At 45.0% G+C, this 6,239-nt stretch overlaps 1 pseudogene; it reads right to left on the bottom strand.

Annotated features, from left to right (window-relative positions):
• Positions 1-1,423: 1,423 nt before the first annotated feature.
• Positions 1,424-6,030, bottom strand: LOC132837331 (uncharacterized; annotated as a pseudogene).
• Between the last annotated feature and the right edge of the window lie 209 nt (positions 6,031-6,239).

Here is a 6,239-nt window from a genome sequence, read left to right as displayed (position 1 = left end):
AATAACCTCCATATGCTTATCCAATGCCCGCTTAAATGACCATAAAGAGGGAGAGTTCACCACTGCTACTGGCAGGGCATTCCATGAACTCACAACCCGCTGAGTAAAGAATCTACCCCTAACGTCTGTCCTATACCTACCACCCCTTAATTTAAAGCTGTGTCCCATAGTAACAGCTGACTCCATTAACAGAAAAAGGTTGTCAGTGTCTACCCTATCTAAACCCCTAATCATCTTGTACACCTCTATCAAATCTCCCCTAAACCTTCTTTTCTCCAATGAGAACAGCCCCAAGTACCTCAGCCTTTCCTCATACGATCTTCCTACCATGCCAGGCAACATCCTGGTAAACCTCCTCTGCACTCGTTCCAATGCCTCCACATCCTTCCTATAGTATGGCGACCAAAACTGCACACAATACTCCAGATGAGGCCGCACCAGAGTCTTATACAACTGTAACATGACCTCAGGACTCTGGAACTCAATTCCTCTACAAATAAAGCCCAGTACATCATATGCCTTCTTCACAGCACTATTTACCTGGGTGGCAACTTTCAGAAATCTGTGTACATGGACACCAAGATCCCTCTGCTCATCCACACTACCAAGTAGCCTACCATTAGCCCAGTAATCCATCTTCTTGTTACTCCTACCAAAGTGAATGACTTCACACTTAGCTACATTGAACTCCATTTGCCACCTTTCTGCCCAGCTCTGCAACTTATCTATATCCCGCTGTAACCTGCCACATCCTTCTTCGCTGTCCACAACTCCACCGACTTTCGTGTCATCCGCAAACTTGCTCACCCAGCTTTCAAGCCCCTCCTACCTTTCTGTGAGATTCCCCCTTAATTCTTCTAAACTCCAGTGAGTGTCACCCTAATCATTCCAGTCTCTCTCCATCTGTCAGTCCTGCCATCCCAGGAATCTTTCGCTGCACTCCCTCCATAGGCACAATATCCCTCCTCAAATAAGGAGGCCCCAAACTGCTCACACAGTTCTCCAGGGTGTGGTCTCACGCTATCCAATTGTAGCGAGACATGCCTTCACTTGGACTTGAATACTCTTGCTATGAAGGCATCCCTTATGTGAGACAGGGTATTTTTTTTCTCTCACTCACTCTCTCCTCCCCCGCACAGATGCTGCCAACCTGCTGAGTTTCTGAAGCAATTTTTAATGTTCATGTCAAGACTTCAGCTGGACTCTAGTGAAGAACGTGCACAGATCAAAGATGAAGAATGAATTACATGACTTGATGGAATTCCTGGTCACATTAAATATCGTTCCAACCCCTGTTGATCACGACACATTGGTATCTGCCTTGGTGCTGGGGCTGGAAGGATTCAATGGCTAGCTCTCTCCTGTCCAAGCTAAAGTTGTAATTCCTGCTGGCATTGTTTAAGGCTTACCTTTGAAAGTACCACTAACAGTACGGTCCTGTACCTGGACACAATACACACTCTCGAACAAGACGATTCCCAAGCGGAATCTCCATTTTACTGACACTGGGGGTGAAGAACACCCCAGCAGCAGGAACTGGAACAAAACAAGACAAAGAGAAAATAAAAGATTGGATGTTGAAATTGTCTTTTTTTTCCACAGATGTTAACTTCTATGACAGAAAGGAGAAATAAAACAACTGAGATTTCACATCATTGCAAAGTTTCCACCTGTTGTAAAATCTATACTTCGAAAGATTTGTTAACTATGGATGGTCAAATGGTACATCATCCAACCATTGCCCTCCCGATGTTCAATGGTATTACCAATGCAGTCCCCCAACCCCTGCAGTGTCAAATCTTGGTGGTTACCGTCACAGTTCCCACCCCCCGCAGTATCAACATCTGGGGGTTACTATCACTGTCTCCACTCCCCACAGAAAGAACAACCTAGGGGGTTACCGTCACTGTCCCCACCTACACCGTCAACATCCTGCGAGTTACTATAACAGTCCACCCCACCACACTGTCAACATCCTGGGGGTTGCCATCACTGTCCCCATCCCGCACCTCACTTTGATCATCATCCATGCCAGTCAAAAGCAACCACCTCTTTGTTTTCTAATACCATACTCCCAGTCGTGAGGTCACAGAACAGAAATAGGCCCTTCAGCCCAACACATCTATGCTGACCAGGTCTCCAAATGGAACTAGTCCATTTGCTAGTGTTTTGTCCATATCTGTCAAAACCTTTCCTATCCACGTATCTTTCCAAATGTCTCTGAAAGGTTATTACTGTACCCATTTCTATCACTTCCTCTTGCAGCTCATTCTAAATACGCACCACCCTCTGTGTGAAAAAGTTACCCCTCAGGCCACTTTTAAATCTCTCCCCTCTCACGCTAAACCACTGCCCTCTAGTTTTGGACTCACTACCCTGGGGAAAAAGACCTTGGCTACTCATCTTATCCAAGCCCCTATTTCTGCAACAATATACACATGAAACATCAAGGATCACTTAATCTGACTCCAGCCTTGGAATGGAAGTGCATATCTAAATCGTTCTTCGATGTGATGAGGATTTCTGCCTCTCCCACCCTTACAAGCAAGGAGTTCCAGATTCCCTAAGAGTGAAATTGTTTTCCCTCACATCCCCCTCTGAACCTCCTGCTCCTTACCTTCAATCTCTACCACTCCCCCAGTCATTGATCCCTCCTTCAAGGGGCCCCCGTGGGGGAGGTTTCTTTCTGTCTACGCCCCTCATAATTTTGTACACCTCACTCATGTCCTCACACTCTCAATCTGCTCTGCTCTAAGGAAAACAACCCCAGTCTATCCAATCTCTCTCCATCACTGAAACTCTCCAGCCCACAAGGCAACATTCTGGTAAATCTCCCTCTGCATGCTCCCCCAGTGCCATCAAATTGCTCTGATAATGTTGATTTGTATAGAGGTGCTTAAAAACTCACTGAAATGGCGATACATTTGCTGTTCAGGAGAGACTCTGCCTGCAGGTTAGAAACAGCACAGTGCTAATTGCCCTCTTGACTTTTGCTGATGTTGATGATTGTGTGTACAGTTCTGCAGTGGTTGGAGTATTCCCACTAAATCTCTTCACCATCCTTACAGAAAATATATTCAATTGGGGTCAAACAGAGTAGTTTAATGAGCTACTGTCTCCCTCCACTACCTTATTTCCAGAGTGGGCAGTCAGCTCTAGGACTAACACAGGGATGCCTGTGATTAAAGCAAACTGTTAGGCACTTTTCTAAGGCAGGAGTTGTTGTGTTCAGCAACAAATAGTACTCTCACCATACAGTCAGAGAGAGACAGAGAGGCAGGGAGAAACAGAGAGAGACATAGACACACACAGGGACGTAGAGCTTTAAAGAAACACAGTCAGAGTCAGAAAGAGGCACAAAATCACGATGTCATCGAGATTAATCGACAGAGTTAAAGCAAGTCATAGACAGTTAAACAGAGAGAGATAGAGACCTCGCGGTTTGTACAAGATCAATCGACATAATCAGAGAGTTAAAGCAAATCATGAACAGTTAAACTGAGAGAGAGACCTGGCGGTTTGTACAAGATGCCTCACTAAGAGGGGAATCTCTCCTGACCCCCTCCATCCCCCAATAACCACCATCCTGACCCTCGGGAACGGGACATGTTGACACAGTCCGCTCTCCCTCGGCGCTTTTCCTTCCCGCGTCGCCCCGGCGCCATTTGAGCTTCAGGCCCCGCGCGAGATGGCGGTTAACGGCCGCCTCGTGCCCCACGTGACCGTTAGCAGCTGCTTCAGGGTGTGAGAATCAGAACTCACTTATAAATCAGCCGGAGACAAAGCCATGGAAACAAGGTAAATTTATTACAAACTTGCAAGTTTGTTCACTTCGATGGTCCGAAAGAAGTGTGAGTGTAACAGAGCATATAAATCTTTCTCTGTCTGGTTTGTGAGTTGCTGAATCACACCTCTGTTGTTTTTCAATTTCCTTATCTTAGTACCAGACCGCCCTTGGATGCCTGCATTCCTGTACTTGTTATTACTGCTTGTTCTGTTACTATAAGCTGTATTGTGAAAACGCCATTACTTCTTCTTTTGTGGTCAGCTACAACACTCCATAGTTATTTGCTAGCTTAAAGCTATTTTCTTTAAAACTACTTTAAAAGACCCTCTATACTCATTAAAGTCTTTAGCCTTCAGTGTACTATATGCTACAAGAATTCCACAACTGTTTGTATAATGACCCATCCCCCCCCATCTACAGAAATTACATTCCACTAGCACTTCCAACTACACTTCTATATTGCTTGCAGAAAACTACATTTCTTATTTCCCACAATGCCCCCCCCCTTTTTTTCTGTAGTTTCTGCACTAAGTCTCCTTTAATTCATTTTCTTATTTTCTGCCCTCTAACACTTTCTCGGCTATGAGGTTCACAATCTTATATCTTGCAAGGAAGAGCTTCAGATGCATTAAGCAGGTGAGCAATGAGCATTGGAACATGGTACATAGTTATACTTTTGCGCCACATGAGGTCACCTCTCCCCACTACGTGACTTCCCTTTATCTAAATTAAACTCCCCTTCTATTTTCTTGACTATACACTAGGGTTCCTGGTTTTCACCCAGGCAGCCCGGGTTCGACTCCCAGTATGGGGACCATCTGCCCTTTTCACACCCTAAAGTGATGAGGTTCACCATCTTATTTGTTTCTCGAATTCATGAAGTAACCTTTGGCTCTCCCTTCGCTGTTCGTTCTCTGCACCCTCATTTATTATGTCCAGTTCCTTAAGGGGGCCATTCCCTTGTTGTTCAGGAGATGGAGTCCCTCAGCTTGATTATCCTGCAGGGTCATTTGTTTTGCTAAGGCTGTTTCAATTAAGCATTGGATTAATCCTCACACACAAGGTATAATACAACATTCAACTGCTGCTAGTACCCCAGCCACTATTATCAAGGATGTGAGAACAGAGACCACAACCCATTTCCACTTCCCAAACCACGATTGTAGCCATCCCATTAGTGACGTGTCCACTTCTGAATTCTTAGCCAATCCGATAGGGTGGTCAATCCTTGCAATGCATGAGTGATTGACCCATCAGGTGCTGTGTTATTCGGAATAAAGGTACAGCAGCTTCCCCCTAACATCACACATACGCCACCATTTTCGGCTAGAATCATATCTAGGGGTAGTCTGTTCTCCCAAGCCATCCTGCTAGTGGCATCAAGCTTTTCAGCAATTCCCTTGACTGCATCTCTACTGTAGTTAATAAATCTTTGTTGGTTATAAAAAAATGCAGTTTATCAAATCTACATTTTTGTTAATTGTTACCTACTAAAATAAGGATGATTCAAAACCTGCTGCAATCTGGTTGCAGGCCTTAAACTCGTCAGGCACCCCTCTGGGACCCCTGTGGAGTCAAGATAGATCCTTTCGTCAAAGGAATTACCTAATATCGATCTCTTACTTCGCTCATCTTTCTTTACTACCATGTCCTCTTTCTCAAATGCCAAGGTAAATGGAATTGCCAACTGTACAATTGCACAAGTGCCTCGCCAGTTAGTGGGCATAGTGGGTCTTAAAATCTTTTCGCCACAGTACTACCACAAATCCACATAAGGGTATCTTTAAGGCTGAATAGTTCCCTCTCCACTCTGTCTCGGAAACTGATTCAACTTCCGAGCATAGCTTTAAGTCTCCTAGAAATCGGGACTGGTCTGTTCCATTCCTTTGTACACAGGAGATATGGTTCCCAACCACATTCGCAAATATAGGGGAAGTTTTTAGTTCTCCCCTCTTTAGGGAAGGAAACATCGATAGTAATGTCCGGCAACTAGGGTTTCCCCACACCGTCTCATCCTGGTATAGGGTTATCATGCATAGTATGTCAGCCCTGTCTCACTTCCACCCGAGCGGAAAGGGAACCACACAAGCCACCGGTCTACCTGAGGCACATGCATAGCAATTGCTTTTATTTAGGCTTTTTACCTTATATTTCACCCATTCAACCCAGGTATTTGCATCCCCATATCCAGTTTCTATTTCAAAGGTTTGTCTTAAGTCTTTGACCTCTATAACTTTGACCATTTTCGGGTCACTGTCAGGGACATAAGGTATTTTTTAGATTAGATTAGATTACTTACAGTGTGGAAACAAGCCCTTCGGCCCAACAGGTCCACACCGACCTGCCGAAGCGCAACCCACCTATACCCCTGCATTTACCCCTTACCTAATATTACGGGCAATTTAGCATGGCCAATTCACCTGACTGTGGGAGGAAACCGGAGCACCCGGAG

Source organism: Hemiscyllium ocellatum, chromosome 49, assembly GCF_020745735.1.
Source record: "Hemiscyllium ocellatum isolate sHemOce1 chromosome 49, sHemOce1.pat.X.cur, whole genome shotgun sequence".
Classification (NCBI taxonomy): Eukaryota; Metazoa; Chordata; class Chondrichthyes; order Orectolobiformes; family Hemiscylliidae; genus Hemiscyllium; species Hemiscyllium ocellatum.
Note: the sequence above shows the minus strand (reverse complement) of the source record. Positions and strands in the feature narration are given on the sequence as shown.